Source organism: Cyanistes caeruleus, chromosome 2, assembly GCF_971803275.1.
Source record: "Cyanistes caeruleus chromosome 2, bCyaCae1.hap1.1, whole genome shotgun sequence".
NCBI lineage: Eukaryota > Metazoa > Chordata > Aves > Passeriformes > Paridae > Cyanistes > Cyanistes caeruleus.
Window position 1 is genome coordinate 13,216,329 of NC_141702.1, and position 20,038 is coordinate 13,236,366.

Here is a 20,038-nt window from a genome sequence, read left to right on the forward strand (position 1 = left end):
ATCTGATGTTAGAATATGATTCTCCATTTTGATTACACTTGTTATATGCTACTTCTTTCTCTCTAGGTGTTCTTGTTCTAAATTGAAAACAATGAGCAAAAATTCCTTCCCTTTGGGTTGTACATATGCCTGTTAATATATATTTTGACCCAGTTTTGGAGGGTTTTGTGCAGTTTAATAATATTAATTTATTTAAGTATATTTAGGAATGAGAAAATTCTTACATGAATATATGAAACTTTAAAAATTGAATAATTACTTTCAATGTTATTTATATCTGAAATAATCTTATTTTTTTATGAACAAGGCAGTAGTGCACACTTTTAATTCAGGTGTCTAATCCTTATTTTGGGAATCGGGACTTGACAACTGAAATTGTAGTAAGATATGTTTTATTCCATCAGCTGGGGGGATATCTCCTCCAAACCATGTGGACCTGGTCAAGGCTGGTTCCAGGTACAAACACACACTGATCCCACAAGTCCACACCTCCCTGCCCCCCCATCTTCACCTTCTCTTGCTTCATATTATAATTAGCTCCCTGGTGGTCATGGGCTGGGGTCTCTGGGATGAAGGCCAAATGTCTTCCTCAGTGATTGCTGTTTGGCCTTCACCTCTGGGCAGCACAGTGGAGGTTTGGCTCTCCCTCAAATCAGCTTGTCCTGCTCAAAACCCCCTGTCTGGTCTTGGCTGGTTTCTGGAGCCACGGGTTTCTGCTTTGCTGGATTTTCACAATACCTAGATCTTGCTTTGCTGAGTCTTCACAATATATCTTATCTTAATGGTTTTCCCTGGCAATTAAGTTCTTATGTGGTTACAAACTTTCTGTTATGTGTTCTGTTTCTCCTCCACTTGCTTAAGCACATTATAGGCCTCTAAAATTCCAAATTTTCAAAACCATATATGTTCCCCATCTCATTCCTATGTGTCAATGTTCACTCCATGACTCTTAAGCTGTCCCCAAGAGTCCTCTTAAAGTATCAGCTGACCCTTGTGCACCCTCTTCAGGCATAGCAGACTTTCAAGAGAATGGAAAAGGGTTTTAATTGCTAACTACTACATGGTAGAATTGCTAATAGTATTGCAAACTCCTTTTAAGTTATGCTACAGCATCAGGCAAGGCAGCATTTTCCATCTATGAAGCACGTATATACACAAAGTCATATATAACAACTAGTTTGAAAGCAAGATTGTGACTACATCAAGGCAAATAAAGTGTGACACTAGCACAAGTATCTGGAAGTAGAATTGGCTCTAGTAAATACATTTTTCCTTTGTCCTCTTGTTTTCCTTGTTTCCTTTGCACCATTGTCACCCACTGAACAGCAGTAATAAGTTTTTAACTTCTACTGTTTCATAAGAGCACATCTCATTTTCCTGTGGGGTACCCTGTGCTGCAGCACTTACTGACAGTCACTGATGTATATTGTTTGCATGATCTGATGTTACAGCAATTTGGCAAAACATACATCAGACCAACTTAATGTAACAGGCAAAGAAGCTGTTGCCAGATATTTTCCATTTATTCTGATGAAGATTAATAAAGAAAATTAAAAGATTTTTCAATCTGAGACAACTACAAGAGTTGTTTTGGTAGGACAGTTTTATTACCATGAGGTAATTTCAGTTAAGTGAGATTTCCTCCCAATATCAGCTTTGTTTCTAGACATCTGCAAATGAACAGGCTGTGCTGAGAAAGGGGAAGGTCAGTTGTTTGTGCTGGAGAAAAGCTGAACATGCAAGCTGATGCTGAGTTAGAGACACATCAGCAGTGTGTCAGCCAATGATGACACCTTTGCTAGAATAAACAAAATCAAGACAAAAAACTGTTAAAATCAAAGCAATTGTTTTAAAGTTTGCAAAAATAATTCAAGTAGCTGTTACTATATTGTTTTTCATGTGACCTAACACTCGCTCAGAAGCACTTAATACAAAATCCTCCTTGTCATGGACATGTGATAGTTTAGCACTATCTACCTAACTCTCATATAACTAATTTTCAAACATACAGTGGTTCTTAAAAATGTTTTAATTAGCTGTGATAAGCTTTGTGCATGGTGGCATGTTCTTGTGAGACAAACCTTTTGTCCTGTTTTAGACTTACTAGACAGTGATCAGATTATCAACATCATGTATACCAGGGTCTATTAACAGAACTGGATGGATTAGCATTTGATCCTGAAAAAGATTTGGAGGCTGATACAGTTTCTAATGCAACATTTAGTGGAGGATATAGTGACTCCTAGGGGCTGCCCAGAAGAATAAATATTCTGAGGTCTTAATTAAATTCTTTTTCCCTTAAAAGGAAATAAATTTCTAGTTTTGTAAAGGATGATTAAAACTTACGTGAATCCCACCACCTGGGAGATTACAAGTAGGAAGATGCAAGACACCATTCAGTAATTTCACATTCTTTAGGATGGTGAGTACTATTTAATTCCCCTTTTCTCTGGTCAATCAATATAGCATTTTCAGCCATAGTGTCACCATGAAGGAAATATAATCTAGATTCATCAAATAGAAATATGGGATATAGCTCTAGCCAAATACCATATACATTATTTAAAACTCTAGTGAACTGCTTGCAGACATTATAAGGGCATTTTAAAGATTAATAAGTCATTTTCAGTAAACAAGGAGATAAACCAAAATCACAGTGGTTGTCTTGGGTATTTGGAAGGTTTGTCTTTTTCTCTCAATTCCTTATACATGTCTCTTTCTTTTCTCTCTAACAAAGAAGAATGGTTTACACTTAAATACAAATGTAGTTTCAGATTTTGTTCTCTACAATAACACTGTCTACCCAGGAGAACATCCAGATCATGCCATTCCTCTTACATCCTTTCCACAATGAATTTTTAGAAACTGTGGAGTAACACTCACAGGAAAAAACATTTATTATTTTATTTGGTACTGGGATAACTGCAATCTGTCTCTTTTTTATTTTTTTTATTTTTTAAGGCAAGGTTGATAAGAATTGGTAAGTATTCTGTTGAGAATAGGACTGGATAAAGACATTCTTTATCACATGTTTAGAAAGGAAGAAGGAAATACAGTTCAGCTATAATGTGTGGCTGCAGCAAGTCATGGGAAACTCTGGGCTGTAGCATGCAGATTAAACTGAAGGGTGTTGGATTTTATTTTTAGATATACCAAATGTTGCTCTGATTTGGTGAATAAGTAGAGGTAGGAATTAAAACTCACAGAAGCATGACTAATGAAAGGACAGCGTACAAGATTAGTGAAAGGAATTGCTGGTGTGACATGTGAAGGCACAGTCAAAAGGCTGCACAACCATATCACTGTTGTCATGTCACATAACAGGGAAATCTAGGTGGTGACTCTGGTTGGACTCCAGGTGCCCAGCAAAGATGCTCCATTGCTCCCCTCATGGACAGGGTGGGATAGAGAGAATAGAAAAGGCTTGTGGGTCAAGATAATGACAGGGAGAGATGAATCACCAGTGACTGTCACAAGCAAAACAGACTCCACTTGGGGAAAAATATTTGATTTATGACCAGTCAAATCAGTGTACTCTAATGAGAAATAATCTTAAATCATCTTGTCTCCACTCCTCCCTTCATTCCCAGATTCTCTCCTTTCTCCCCTCCAATGACACAAGAGGATGGGGAATGATGTCTGTGATCAGTTCATTGCACTTTATCTCTGTTGCTCCTTCTTCCTCAGGGGCAGGATTTTTCACACTCTTCCCCTGCTCCAGTTTGGGGTTTCTGCTATGGGGGATAGTCTTCCATTAACTTTTCCACATGACACAGGCTGCAGGGTATGAACTGCTCCAGTGTGGATCCCTTACCATGGGGTGCAATCCTTCAGGAACAGATTGTTCCAGTGTGGGTCCCCCATGGGGTCACAAGTGCTGGCAGCACAAACCTGCTCCAGTGTGGCTCCTCTCTCCATAGGCCACAGGTCCTCCAGGAGCCTGTTCCAGGGTAGGCTTCCCACAGGGTCACAGCCCCCTTCAGGCACCCACCAGCTCCACTGTGGGTCCTCCATGGGCTGCAGGAGGATCTCTGCTCCCCCATGGTCCTTCCTGGGCTGCAGGGGCACAGCTGCCTCCCCATGGGCTGCCCCAGGGCTGCAGGGGAATCTCTGTCTGAAGCACCTCCTGCCCCCCCTCTGCACTGACCCGGGCTCTGCAGGGCTGTTCTTACATATTCTCACTCTTCTCTTCAGCTGCAGCTGCCATTGTTCAGGGTTTTTCCCCCTCCTTCTTAACATTGTTATCCCTGCAGCATTACCCCCATCTCTGATGGGTTCTGCCTTGGTCAGTGCATGTCCATCCTGGCGCCAGCTGGCGTTGACTTTGTCAGATGTGGGGGAAGCTTCTGGCAGCTACTCAGAGAAGCCCTCCTTCCCTGCATTACCAAACCCTAACCCTGCCAAACCAATACAGCTGCCCCATTTGCAGATGCTAAAAAAATGCTACACACAGAGCGTCCTTAACACTGTCCCTCATTTTATCTCTGTGATCTTATGTCTACTTTTAACAGCAAGAATTGCTTCTTATCCTCACAATTAATGAAATCCAACTGTCATCTTTTAAATCCATCTACTTAGCCAGATTATTTTCCCTGTAATTCATCTGAGTTAATTCTTTCAACTAAAGTCTTCAAAAGCATGACTAATTTTTCTTAGTGCTTTCATGGTGTTTTTCATGTTGAAAAAATTAAACAAATGTTAATTAATTAACAAATATACAGAGCTACAAATATGCAAGTCAGTCATCAACACTGTATTTTAGTTTATTAATTAAGATTTCATCATTTTTATTTTCATCACAAGCCAGTCTAAATGAATTTTTTGTTAATTTTTTGAAGGAAAATTTCAAATGTAATCATGAAGAAAAAGGAAATTGTTTCAGAGTATCGTAAAGTCAAGTGAAATTATAACATCTAAAAATGTTGAAATTATAACTACTCTATCTGGTTGTTCTATTTTTCCAGCTGATGTATCCTTCCATGCTCCTTCATGATACAATAATCCAAGCAATGAATACCATTGCATGTACAACTCACAGCTGCTGTATTTATCCCCACATTTATCTTTTTGACCTGAGTAAATATCAGTTCTTCACCTGCAGGATGGCACTGAAGCATACTGGTACTAAAAATGCAAAGCATTTCATGCAATTATAAGGGCTTTCTCATCTGTCTAAGAAAAATTACTGTGTGTGTAATTAAAAAAATGCATCAATATCTGCTCCAGTGGAGCTTCACTGCATATCTCAAGTATAGTTTGTACTTCATGGCAATTATTTGGATGAGCATTTCAGCCATATAGAGATAAGATGCTTTTTCTTTAATGGGTATAGTCTGCGTGTATCTTCGAGGTGAGCAAAGAGTTCTTAATGAAAATACCTACCCTAGGAGGTACAAATCATTCTCTATATATGTAAAGGTTTTTTTGATGGAGATTTCTGGTAACTGATAGAGATTTCTTGTAACTGACTCTTTGATGATATATTCTCAAAGTGTGAACATTAGGAGTCTTTCCAGGTTCAATTGTCTTTTCCCACCTCTTTATTATTTTGGTCCATCAGATGGAGGAGAAAAGTTATCTGACTCAGGCATGCTTTTCTGTTTATTTTTTAGGATGAAATAAGAATTTGGAACCTTGCCTTTGGGTTTGAAAATCACAATTGTGGTGTTTTCTAGTGTATGAAGCAATGTAAAATAAATAACAACTTTCTAATTAATGGCTAGTTTAGCTGTAATATTGGGAGAAGTTGTTTGCTAAGAAACATGTCTGTGTTCTGTGTGACTCTATATTAGGGTCTGATTTAGATTATTCCATCTGATCTGTATCTTGTCTAAATAAATTTCCCACCTTAACCACACTTGTTCAGAGAAATTATATTTTGATATATGAACAAAACCTGCTTGCAAAACCTTCAATTTTTTATTTTTACACCTAAATCTGTTTTGTCAAAGAGACTTCTGGATCTTGTTAGGTTAAATAACATGTAATACATGTATGACTCTTACCCAATATTGTACCAGATAACCAGCCCTCTGTAGTGGTCTCCCTGGTGTAAGCACTCCAGTGGAGGAGTTGATGGTCTTGGTCAAGTCACCCCTGCTGTATTTGGGGTTCATTAGGCTTCATTCAGGCTTGGGAAGGCTGAATTCCCCTTAGCAGAGTAGCTGGTGTATCCCCAAGCCCCAGAATGCAGCACTATAGGGCAGGTGCTGGCATGCCCCAGGCTGCTCAGTGACACTCTGGTGGACATTGCCCCACCTTTCCAGAAGATAAACACTTGTTTTAACACATAACAAAGTTTGTGAGGAATACTGAACCTCTCCACAGGTGGCCTCTGTGGAGAAAGCTGTGGGACTTCCCTTGTGCTTCACACAACTGGGGTTCCCAGCATCTGAAGGGACATAAGATTTATGTGCTAATTATATTTCTCTTATTTCTATATTTTCTTAAATCAATTTTATTACGTATTTGCTGTTGCACCTTTCTGAATAAAATACTGACAGAATTCTGCACCCTTCATTCCATTGCTTCAGAGCATCTTGTGAGTCTTTGCTTTCCTATATGTAGGTATATGGATACCTACATATAGATGCCATATAGATGGTAAACTGGCATATGTGGATTACTGCAACTTGCAAAACAGCAATTTGCATGAGGCCAGGCAAGCCAAAGAGAGACAAGTATAACTGCATTCCATATTGGTACAAACTGGCAGAGTTTCACTTAGTTTATCCTGTCTAGGGATTCTGATTATGAATATTTGAATCTGCTTAAATAAACAAGCAAACCACAAAATGCTCCTAAGCCCATATTTTGATATTTTGGAATATAAAGAAGTGTTCTCCTCAAGAAATGTCCCCTTCTAAAATAGGATTAAAGTAACCTTGCAGTTCAGAGAATCATAGAGTCATGAAATATTCTGACCTGAATATAATTCTTGAAGCCAAACTTCTGGCCCTGTACAGGACCACCCCAGAAATCACACCATTTGCCTGAGAGTTTTGCCCAAATACTCCTTGAACTTGACAGATGTGGTGCTGTGACCACTTCCCTGGGGACCCTGTTTCAATGCCTAACCACTCTCTGTTCAATGGACCTTTCCCTCTGCGGATTCTCCAGTCTCCAGACCAACCACCCCGGCTTTTTTCATTAAAGTCTTTGAAAGCCAGGAACAGGAAGGGGCAGAGGATTCTTATGTATTTTCAAGTCTTGGAAATTCCATAGCTAATTGAGTTTTTCTTCCTGCCTGCTCTCTAAAATGCAGCTCCCACAGAAGATATAACAGGATCTAAATCTAACAGGAACATTTCACTTCAGAACAATTATTTCCTGCACAAAGAACTGTGATTTCATAATACCAAGCTAGTGTGGGAGACTATATTTGAAAGCCCTTATTATATACCATCTATCAAGATTAATTATTGCACTTAGCCTAAAGCACATCAGGTTAGTCTCTGTTTTCATTTAATTATCTTCCTAGTTATCTTTTAATTATCTTGTTTCCCTACCAGTGCTAATATATGTAGCTGCTATCCTGCATATATTTCCTTTACACAGGAGAACACACATGGTTTTTGAACAGCAGCACGGCTTCTGCCAATGTTTTGTAAATGTTACCTATGTTAGGAGACCTTTTCTTTGAAACCACAGATTCCACATCGTGGTGGAATACCACCAGCACAACCACTGATTAGAATAAATAGGGTGTTTAATTATTTAGTGAGAATTATTTTGATCTGAAATGTTATCCTGATAATTGCTTTCTCTTTCATTATGTACCTTTGCATGCATTAAACAGAATATCAGTACATGGAGCAGTTGGGATTGACTTTTCAGTAACCACTCATTTCTTTGCCAGTGAATAAAAGATCATACCATCATGGATTAGCTTAGGTTGGAGGGGACCTTAAAGATCACCTAGTTGAAAACCCCTTGAACAGGGTAGGGAACCTTCAACTAGACTGGGTCCTCTCAGAGCCCTTTCCAATCTGACCTTGAACACTTTCAGGGAGGGGTACCCACAACTTCTCTGTTCAACCTGTTCCAGTGCCTCACATTAAAGAATTTCTTTCTAATATCTAATGTAAACCTACTCTCTTTTGGTTTGAAGCCATTCCTCCTTGTCCTGTCATTGTACGCTCATACAAGAATTTTCCCTTCAGCCTTCTTGTAAGCTCCTTTCAGGTACTAGAAGGCCACAATTAGGTCCCCCTGAAGCCTTATCTTCTCCAGGCTGAAAAGTCTCAACTCTCTGAGCCTTTCCTCACAAGAGAGGTGCTCCATCCCTCAGATCATCTTGGTGGCCTCCTCTGGACTCACTCCAGCAGGTCCCTGTCCTTCCTGTGCTGGGACTCCAGGGCTGGATGCAGCCCTGCAGGTGGGGCAGAGCAGAGGGGCAGAATCCCCTCCCTCACCTGCTGCCCACGCTGCTTTGGGTGCAGTCCAGGGCACATTTGGCTTTCTGGGCTGCAAGGGCACATGGCTGGGTCATGTCTAGCCTCTCACCCACAGCACCCCCAGGTCCTTCTCAGCAGGGCTGCTCTGGATCTGTTCATCCCCCAGCCTGGAGTGATACTAGGGATCAGCCCAACTCAGGTGCAGCACCTTAAACCTGGCCTTGCTGAACTTCATGTGTCTCCCATGAGCTCATTTCTTGAGCTTGTCCAGGTTCCTCTGGATGCCATCCCATCCTTCAGGTGTGTCTAACCACTGCTCAGCTTGGTGGCATCTGCAAATTTGCTGAGGGGGCACTCAATCACTTCACCTGTGCCATTAATGAAGCTATTAAATAACACTGGTCTCCATATAAACCCCTAAGGGACAACACTGGTCACTGGTGTCCATTGGGAGTCTGACCTATGGACCACTACTCTCCAGATGCAACCATTCAATAAATTTCTAATCCATCTAACAGTCTTCTCATTGAATCCATCTCTCTGATTTAGAAAGAAGAATATTGTGGGAGAGCATGTCAAAGGCCTTGCAGAAGTTCAGGTAAATGTCTGCAGCCCTTCCCTTGCTCATTGATGCATTCACTTAGGTGATCACTTCTATAAGGGCAACCCACATATTTGAGTTGTGATTGAGTGAGATGTATTGTCTTAGCACTTTTTCTTTTTTTCAACAAGAACATTCACAAACAATAAAACAAAAGAAGTCCAATTTCATAGTGAACTGCAAGAGATGGCTTCTTGGGCAGTACATGTTAAATTTTACCATTCTCTGCTACAGAAATAAATAATAATAAATAATATAAATTAGAGAAATAGGGGAAAGCTGGATAATGTTACAAAGGCTTAAACATTGGTGACTATTCAGTATGAATTATGCTAAAATAGAAATTGCAAGGAAATCAAATGTCATGCTTCATTGGACAGCTTGATAATGGAGTGTAGTGTATTGTTTGTTTACTGTTAATTTATCAAGAAAGATATGCTTCATGTAACAAAGGGAATAAAATATAAAAAATCCTCAACCCAGAAAGCTTGCATAAAGCTCAGCTAGAGCTAGAAACTTTGCTGAAGGTACATCTGTACAAAATGTGCCAGCCTGATAAACAGCAACTGTCAAAAATCTGTCAAATGTCACCCACGGACAATGAGATGATTACTATCCCCAGTTTCAACTCTCAATGTCTTGTACCAAAGCTGGAGACATTTAAGGAAAGGTGAGGCTGAAGGGACTTTGGAAAACAAAGGAGAAGAGCATTCATCTTTATGTTTTCCCATATATATACAACTTCTATGTATGGTGAGCATGTCAAAAAATGGAACATAACAAAGATATTTTTTCATTTGCCCAGAGTTTCTGAGTGTTTGGTACACTGCTGAGAACAGAAGAACTAGTGTCAATGAAGTGGGTTCATTCCCAAATGTCCACATTGATGTTGCCACACACATAAACACTGTGCTTTGCTGAGCATTCACACAGAATATAGAAGAGATGGCAAGATTTCTTCCTTTTTTTAACTTAAAGCAGTGATTTGAACTTAGGTCTTCTTACCAAAACGTGCTTGTAGTGCTAACAAAATAATTTATCAGAGACTTCTTTCTCTTGCCAGTTAAAGCAATGCTGCTCTGCTTGAAAGAATAAAATGCTCATGTTGGCTACAAGCAGCCCCATGAACAGCCCTAATCCCCCTGCCTCACCCTGCCTTTGACTATTTTGTTGCTCGTTCAGCACAGAACATCTTCAGAGCAGCCCCTGGTCAGGAGCCCTGAGCCACCTCTGGAAGAGGATGTTGTTCCCTGCTACCTGCACAGAGACCCTGGAGCAAACGACTTTGGCCTAAGGGCCCTGTGTCCTCTGTCCCACCTCGCTCTGTGGCACTGAACCCAGCACACTGGTGTCTCTGCCAGCATGCTGAGATCATTTCACACTCCCTCCTGAGAAGCGTTTACACTCTTTGTCTGCACAGCTGCCCACAGCTATGAAGGGAAAGGATCTCATTTGACCTTTTGCTCTAGAAAGGGGAAGATACCACCAAAGGATATACTGCACAGTAGTACAGTATACAAAAAGAAAACTCTGCTTCCTGCAGACATTGGTTTGGGAAGAACTTGACATCAAAACATGAGGAGAAACTTGTAGTTCAGAATGTTTTCACTTGTCCCTCTAATCATAATTGTAGATGAAATGTGTGCAGCAGTGACACTGCTTTTTGTCAATTAGTATGAGATGAAAATGTTTGTTGATTCCAATCCTGCATGTATCTATGCTAATTTCATGGTGTGTTTCCAGATTATATCCTTCAGTTTGACAGATATGTGAAATGTTATGTGGCAACATCTGATTTATTTTGTTAGAGATGCTGCCTAATGAGAAAAGTAATCAGTCCCACTAGCCTTTGCTTTCAAATATCAGTTCCCATTAGAGACATTCCTATAAAGCCTTACTGCTCTTCTTCAGTCAATTAAGTGGAGATTTTCTGACTGAGAAAACTTTCCAAATCCACACATCATAATTTAACTGAAATACAGTTATTTTCTGCGGTATATGTATTTCCTCTACTATATTTTGCTAATAGCTTTCTTTTGCTGAGATTTGAGAAAAGATTTTTTTTTCTCCCACCAGACAATTATTCTCATTTGTTTAAAGTGGCAGTGAAAGCACAATTAATCCACAATCTGTAATGATGCAGCCATTGCCATGACAATACCTTGTCACACTTCTATTATGGAATGAGCTGTTGAGCTTTGTCATAACCCAGAAAATTCTTCCATAAAATTTAATACTTTTAACAGAAATTTACAGATATTAAATAAAAAAAATCTTTCAAGCAGATTGATAGCTTATGTTCCTTTTCCTATAGATAAGTGCTATAGTACAATTTCCAGTATTATTCTTCAGTCAGCTGGAGAACTATGTAAAAAAGTAGACTCCTACTTCCTAAATTTATGTTAAATATATTATCTTTCTCATTCTTTCACTACTTGCACATTACTTATGAATGTAAACCCATTGGTGACTTAGTCTAATATTACGAGAACAAATTATTGTGTCAGTTTTCAAAGGATATTTCCCACTAGTACTACTCCTAGTGGTATGACTTTGATTCTTTTTGTTGTATTTTACCAAAGATGAGAAGTTAAGGTTTTAGCAAAAAAATACCAAAACTCACAGTGTTTAAATCCCAGAGCATCTACAAATTAAGAAATTTGCTTTCATATGAAGAGAAAATATAGAAATACACTAAAACCTAATTTATAATCTTATCTATATGGTTCACAAAGTCCAGATTACTAATTAGTACGTATCTACTGATAAGTGCAACAAATGTCTTCATTGTAGAGCAATAAAGCTTTTAGCATGAATAATTTTCAGGAGTCCTATGAAATGCCACATAGTTTTAAGACAGTTTCTTCTCAGTTCCTTAATGGAATTTTTAACATCTAGCAAAAATATCTCATTCATTTATCTGACATTTTTAACAGACTTTTGTAAATAAACTGCAGTGTTGTTTTCTTTTACAAAAAGCTCTGTAGCAGCTCATAACTTTAATTAACACTGCCTCACAAATGTCAAAAGAACCAAATGCAATGAACCTGTTATAATGTACATGACATACCTGGTATTATTAATGAAAAGTTCCTGTAATAAAATGAGACCATTTATCTTTGTTCAAATCAGATCCGCATGTCCAGATTCTAGAGGTAAACCAGCTTCTTAAGTGTACTCTTGTATATTGAATCATTAAATTTTGTGTTAAAAATGACAGAAAAATGCATTGTATAAAAAGACTATATTAAGAAAACAATAAAAAATGACTCATAGAATGTAAAAAGATCTTGAATCATCTTATATTCCAATATTGTGCAGATTAATAAAAGCTATAAATTCTAATCTAGGCAATCCAAATGTTGAGCAACTCGGAATCATAATTCTTAAAATTATTTTTCTCCTCATCTGTACTCCCTATCCTTTTAAATGAGAATTTTTTTTTTTTGTGTGAGGAGTTGAACATCTCAGTTTCTTCTAGAGCCCCCCAGCATGTGAACTCAGAGCAGAGGAAAATTTAATCCACAAGGGCATTGCTCCAAGAATTTCAGCTGCTTATTCTGCAGGAGATTTTCTTTCCCTCTCCCTTTAGAAATAATGCACAGCGGAACTTGATTTTTCAGAGCCTTGGGCTCTTGGACAGCCATAGGCCCTCTGGACCCTTACCAGGATGATTATCTAATCATCCAAGAGGAGAGCTATCTATCCTGCTGTATTTTAAGCACTTACCTGAGGTGCCTGATTTAGGAATAATATCATTAGAAGGTATCCCATCATCCCTGAAGTGCTCTTCATGACTGGTCTAGAGAAAATTTAAGACATGATCCCTCTCTGCAAAGGACTTGCTTCCTCCATCGTTACAGAAAAGTGCAGGCATCTAAGTGCTCAGTGTGAGCCTTACCTGCCTACCCAGGCACATGCTCAAGAATTAACTACTCTTTTACTTCTAAGGCTCACTCTCTAAAGAGTTACTTCTTCCACAGAACTACCATGTGAATACATAGCAGAAAGGTGGCTAATTCCTCATTGTGAAAGGGCAGATTTCAAGTAGGGAAACATTGGACATAAAACTTACATGAAAATTTCAGCAATCATGACCAATTTAATGTTCGCTTGCTAGTATATGTGTTCCTAGGAAGTTATAGTGGCACAACATCAAAAATCCAGATAAGATTTGGAAGTGGAGGAAAACTGTTTTAGAAATAAGTCACACTGTGTAAATGAATCCTTCTGGAGTGCCATGTCACCACAGGACTCTCTTTACAAGACCCAAGGTGGTGTTCTGTGCAATGGTGTGAGGCATGGGGTACATCTTCAACCATCCAGTGGTTGTTTCCACCATTGTCAGCACAGGGTTCTTACCTTGGCAGGTCTGTAAGTGTGATGCAATGGATCTGCCAGGCCCCCCCATATTTCAGTTTTGAGCATTGTCCCCCATAGCACAGCAACTTTACCTGCTTGGCCTGCTTGACTGCAGCACACGTTTCACAGTTACAATAACTTTGGAATATAGTGTCCATGGTTAGGTTCACCTCTTAATCACAAACCATCTGTATGTCACATCTCCTCCCAGGTGACCTGAGGCATCACGAGCCCACTAAGCCAGAAATTATTACCCTGGTATTTCCAGTCAAGGTCTATCTGAGACACTTTATTCTTGGCAGCTTGACCCACCTGTCCATTGTTGCAATGCCTGTTGGTAACTCAACCCTTGGCTATGTTCTCATCCTCAAGATGGACTTTTACAGCCAGCTTCTCTACCATGGCAGTGATGTCTCACCAGTCTTAGCCAGATGGGTTTTCATCTGCTGCCAATTGATTTTATGCGTCTTTCCAGACAGGCCAAAAGAGCATTTGCTACCTACACAAGTCAGATTAGAGGTTGAGTCTTGGCCACAGAGTCTTGGCCACTTCTCTCATTTGGTGATATCTAAAGCCAAGTGGACAACTTTAAGCTCTGCAACCTGATTTGATCCAATTTTTCCCTAAATAGCTTCTGTGATTCACCACAGAGGACTCTCTCCATACAGCAGCTTTCCATTTTTAATTTGCCCCTATGATATGGCAAGAAAAGTCAGTGAAGAGAGTGTATTGCTTTTTATTTTCAGGTAGGTGATTATATGGTGTGGCCTCCCCAGCACATCACCTTCCCCACCTATTCTGATGACCTCGAATTTTCACCTTAAGGTCAATTCACTATGATCTTAGAGATTGGTGGGTAACTGGGATTTCTTATCCAAGCTTGCTGTGTAATCAAAGAGATCTCTTGCTCCATGTGGCATCTGCAGCAAGATGTGTGGAAGGGACTTTACCTTTGAATATCCAGATCAGCACTGGCAGTCAGGGTGCCAAGAGGAGCTGTTCTTCAATACCAGTCACTTCTGAAATAGATCAAACCCCTTCACAAGCTGCCAAGATCTCTTTTTCAGTTGTGGTGTAACAGGCCTCAGATCCTTTTCATCTGCAGCTCCAGAACCCCACATATCACTCTCGGGTCTCCCTGGGTGCTTTTTGCCAGAGATTACAGGAAGGACCATTCTCCTCAGCTGCAGTGTAGAGCACATTTTCACAGATAAATACAAGATGGACAACATTCCTGCCCTGCTGGGTTCCTCTCCCATCCCTGAGCCTGAGAAAACAGAAGAAAAATGATCAAAAGCTAAATCATCTGCTCCACACTACACCACGCTGTGATGCCTCTCTGCTGTTGTGGGGTCAGACTCTGCTGGGGTTTTTACTCTGCACTGCGCCTTCTCTGATGAGTTCAGCAGCATTTGGTCACTTTCCTTCAGCACCACATTCTGGAGCTGCATAATTTCTTTCATTTTCATGGAGCAGGGCACACATGCTGGTGGGCTTGGTCTTTCTGCCCCTTTCTAAGAGCAGCACCTCTGGGCTGCATTCACAATCCAGCCGTGTTTGCCACCTGCAGAGCTGTATTCTCAGAGGACCAGAAGGGACATGCAGAGATGAGAAAGGGCAGGGTGTGCAAGGGCTGGTCCTGGCAACCTCTCTTAGGAGGAGATGGAAACAAAATGGTGCAGTTCCAGGAGTGTACTCACCTTTTCTTCTTCCTGAAACCATGTCCCCCAGAGATGATGTGAAAGGTAAAGAACAACAACCTGGGCATGCCCATACACTCTGCCCCCTCTCTGCAAGCAGAACACACACAGTGTCATTTACATTTAACTAAAGAATGCTAAGAAGCCAAGGAACATGCAGGAAATCTACCTAATATTTAGGAATAAGTATTTCATAATGACTATTCTAAATTCCATTCATCTACGGAAAATTTAATTCTGAAATAAACTGAAATGTGCCATTCAAAATGGTAAGCAGCCACTGTGAAATTGCTCTGAGATAGAACTATTTTAGACAAATCAAATGATGGAACATAAATGATTGTAGAAAACTGATCAGTTTTCCTGCTGTAGACCCATATCTTCCTGTTGTACAAATGGTCTTGCTGCAGGATCCAAAGTGAAAAGCCCATGTTAATGGTAAACAAAGCTATAGATGAGGAGTTGAGTATTACTATTTTGCAAAACCAAACCAAACCAAAAATAAAATAAATGAAAATCAAAAGAGAAATAAAATAACATACTAAAAAGTGCCTAAAGAGTTCTTATTCCTATTTTAGTTTCTGAGAACAATCTCAGCAGCTGTAGTAGGAGGAGTTAGCATTGTGGATAAATGAAAGCTAAGCACAAAAATCACAGAAATATCAGAGATTAAGGCACTGTTACATGGATGAGACAAGAAAGAGGCTTGGAAAATACTGAGAGCATTAGAAAAATGAAAGAGATTAAATATACAAACATTTTTCAATTTTGTTAGTGGAGACTTCCTAGCAGAAAATTTTATGGCATTGTACAATACTACTTCTGGAAAAGCAGATAACAATAAAATCTGCATAGAAAAATATTCTAAAAAATAAAGAATTATCAGGAAGATCTATTTCCATTTTCATTACTTGTTTAAATGAACAGTCAGACAATTCAACTTTTAACAGTTTTCTGGGTTTTTTCTTGCATTCGATATTTACATAAAGATATTTTCTTATACATTTCTTGTTAACAAACTATGTTAGCAGATTGAAAGTGCCATATAACAAATACTTTAGTTAGGTTTCCTGTAGCAACATTTGTCTAATGAATTACTTTGCTCAGCAGCAGCTATTCAGTCCCAAGACGGAAGGCAGTACTCACTTATGAAGAGCACTGTGGGGATGCTAACAGATAACTACACTGTCATTATTATGAATATATCCTTAGGATGCAAGGAAAAAAAAAAAAAAGGCACTCCAAACACAGAGACTGATTCAGAAAACAAAGTTTGATAGAATTGATACAAAGGCATATTGCTCTAACAGGCATCTTTATAACCAAAGTTAAAATTAATCCTAAAGCTAAGATTTTTAGTTTAGTCTTTAAAGCATTTAAAAGGGATTTATGATTCATGATGTATCATGTGTAAAATATCAACTCACAATTCCACTATTCAATTAATACTTGAATTAATTTACGTGTAAAAACTATGCAGATTCCTGTGGTGGATTGGTGAAACTGGACTCAGAGAAGATTCCCTTCTGCCTTTGCTCCAGCTTCTTGTCCAAGGGCAGAAGGAAACCCCTTGCTGAGTCTCACATCTGTCTTTAGTGTTAAATGGGCAGCAGCAGTGTAGGCAGTCAGCAAATTAACTGGACAGAATCAAGAGATGCCTCTTCTTGTCAAATAATTTAAAAAGTGTAACCCAGTGTTCAGTGCTGTGCTCTCAGAAGCTTGGAACAGAACTGAAGCAGACTTACATAGAGCTCGTGCCAGCTATTTTTAATTATTGAAAGAATTTTTCTGAATATGTTGCCTAGGAGGACTTTCATTTTACCTGGTGAGGTACTGAAAGGAAGGCAAGCTGCCAACCCAGTGCAGTGAGAGAGGACACATCCAATGTAAGTCACTGAACAACCTTTCTTCTGCTTAAAGACACTTTAAAAATGCAGAGTCATTAATTACCAACACTTTTTAATGCAGGCATCCTTAAATATAAATTCTACTTTGGCTTTATCGAATCAAGTTCTATTTCTTAACCTGACTTTTAAAGCTGCTTGACTGTATCTTAATGGAAGTGCTCTGGTTGAGTCTAACTGATAATTGAACATCATAATCTAGGTCATGGTAAGTATGGATTTCCAAAAAAATAAAATTTCCTCTTATCAACTGATAAAAACTGCTTTTTGATAGGAGTCATAGGGCATGCTGTTTACATATCTGAAGCAATGAAGTCCACTGGGTTGAATTCCAGATATGACCTGGCATACCTTCCTACTTCAAATACAAATTAAACTTTCTCATTTAAAGAAGAATCAGTAATGAGGCAGCATAATGGGTATTTTTAAGAGATATTGGAATACATACAAACACTAGAGGCCTGACAAGGATGTAACACTAAAACATATCTTGAGATGTGAAAACCTTTCTACAAGGTTTCTGTGTTACCCCAGGCAATATTGAAACTGCTACTGGGAGGAATTTGTTGATGACTTTATCTCATTTATTTATCTGACAGAGGGAAGTAATTTCATTCACTTGCATAAACATTAAGATTTTATCAAGGTCTTACAAACTTGGCAATTAAAAAACAAAGAGAAGGTGTATTTTTCTGTAAATTGAATTAAGCCATATGACCCTCAGATGATCTGCAGGCTAAGCTCTTAATTGCTTCCACCTTTATTTCCTCAGTTTTGTTTGGGTGTTTTTGTTTAATTTAACACTCCAGTGAACTATTCAATGAAAAAAAAAGTGTCAAATCTGAACTTCCACATTTTAGCTTAAAGCAACAATGTAAGACAGTCAATATAAATCAATTTATTCTTTTTGTGATGGTTCCCAGATGTAGGGTTTGATATTTCATGCATCACTAAATCTATCAAGAAACAATTGTTTTCTTGGAGCTAATAGAGATAAAACCATTCATTTTTCTTGTGTCTTTTTCCTACTGCTGATGTTAAGTTTTGCCTTAGCTGTTTCAGACAGAAATGAATGGCTCCCCCAAGGCAGAAAGAATCTGTAAATTTAGCTTTGTATTCCACCCCAAATCCAATTATTATAACAACCCTGCTACTACTGTTATAGTTACATGCCTGTCAGTGTTTCTATTATAACCCTTTCTGTGGAAGTTCATAACTCAACTGTTTTAAAAAAGTGCTCCAAGCTAAACCTTGGCTTTCAGAGTTCCAGCCCAGAATACATTAAAAAGCAAACCAAAACCATAAGCCTGCAAAGACTATTCTGCCCTGCTTTTTAAAGCATCTTTGTCTGTTTCTAATCTTTTTCAAATGAGAAAAGAAAAATAAAAAAAATCAAAAACTGAAAAAGAACATTGAAGCTGTGATTCCTCTTGTTCGCAAGTCAACATCAAAATCAGACAACATCTGGACTAAAAATGTGGGAGCAATTCATCTCTGTGCAAAAGTGTTGATTTCAGAATCTGCCTGGGTGCTGCTGAGGCTGCAGAGTGATTCATGCCTCAGTGTCTCCCATCATTGGCTGCTGTATGGGACAGCTGATACCTACTGCTCCCAATTCAAATATTGATACAGGCTAAAGAGAAAAGGACAATAGAAAAATAATCAAATGATTTTTCCCCACATTTTAAAAAAATCCCAATATGAAGCTATAGAGGATAGATCACTCATTGATACTTGATGTTTTTAAAAAATCAATAGCATCATAACATATCATACTCTGTCTCTGCTTATTAACTATAAATAAAGTCCCTTCATCTCCCTCTGCTATAGTACGATAAACTGTGAAAAACAGCACTCATTGAGCAATTCAGAAGATCAATTTTGAACATGGAGAAGTCAATACTTGGTATGGGGATAGGAATGGTCACAGATGTGCTCTTAAAACATAGCCAGGAGCAACATTTTCTAATATATATCACTTACTGAAACACTACACTGGGGAACATTAGAATGAGCTATGTTAGGAGACATACAGATTCTCTTAGGAAAAAACCTTTTCAGGAAGCTTTGATTATCAGCTTTTTTTCTGTGTTTGTGGTTTGCTGATGGTACTTTTTGTTTTGCTGCAAAGCATTATTCATCCTTTATTTTGTTGACGTTTTCTAAATTAATTCAGGAAATTAAAGAGGGTTTTTAGTTACAGAAGGTCCCCTAGGTTTGCTTGAATAGCTCAATAGGTTCTGTCCAATTTTCCTTTGAAGTTATAAGACTTTCTGTGCCATTGTTCTGTGTGTTTAAAACTCTCCATAATCTCACTCCATACTAGACTCAACTAATTAAATGTGCCATCTGCAAGCTGTCACCCCAGCATGACCTTTTACAGATCCTTAATTTATACATTAGAATCTACTAGCCTCAGTACAATATTTGCCTTCTCTTACCTAGCTTTTTTGGAATTTTGAAATAGATAATTGAAAATTCTTTCTCTCTCTTTTTTGTTTTTTGTTTGTTTGCTTGTTTTGTTTGTTTGGATTTTCTCTAGTGTTAAAATTTTATTTCCACTTCCCTTCCCAGGGCTTCCTAATATCCTTGAGAATTTTTTCTTTTTTTCATTTTTTTTTTTCTTATCTTATAGGAGGTCTAAGTATTTCAAAGCTCACTTTATAGGAAGGAAAAATATTTTATGTATGTGGATGGAGTTGAGTGGATGGGGTAGGTCCATTCAGTTCTAGGGATTGCACCAATTAACATCAAGTGAGGATTTGCCTCAATATGTTTTGTACAAGAGGTTTAGCATTCTGACATGGAGGCAGATACATATCTATGCTCCAGAGTTTTTACTTTTTATTGGACTTAAGCAGTCTGCTTGATTATTATAGCCTGTATTTTATAATTTAATTTAAGCACAGTGCTATAATGCAAACCATTCAGCTTACTCATAATTTCCTGAGGTTGCTACCTTGCTGAGAGAAGCAACATACAATATTTCAGTGATTTCATTTACAGTGTTAAATTCTTGCTCTGTGTAAATACAATTTAAATGGCATGAGCAGCTCTCAGAAATGTATGGAAACA

The 20,038-nt window shown here is 38.6% G+C and overlaps 1 long non-coding RNA gene across 1 annotated transcript; it reads left to right on the forward strand.

The window, feature by feature from the left end:
* Positions 1-8,815: 8,815 nt before the first annotated feature.
* On the forward strand, positions 8,816-10,882 carry LOC147654617 (uncharacterized). Its single transcript, XR_015282509.1, has 2 exons — positions 8,816-8,994; positions 10,180-10,882. It is a non-coding gene; the product is annotated as an uncharacterized LOC147654617 (long non-coding RNA).
* The last annotated feature ends 9,156 nt before the right edge of the window (positions 10,883-20,038 follow it).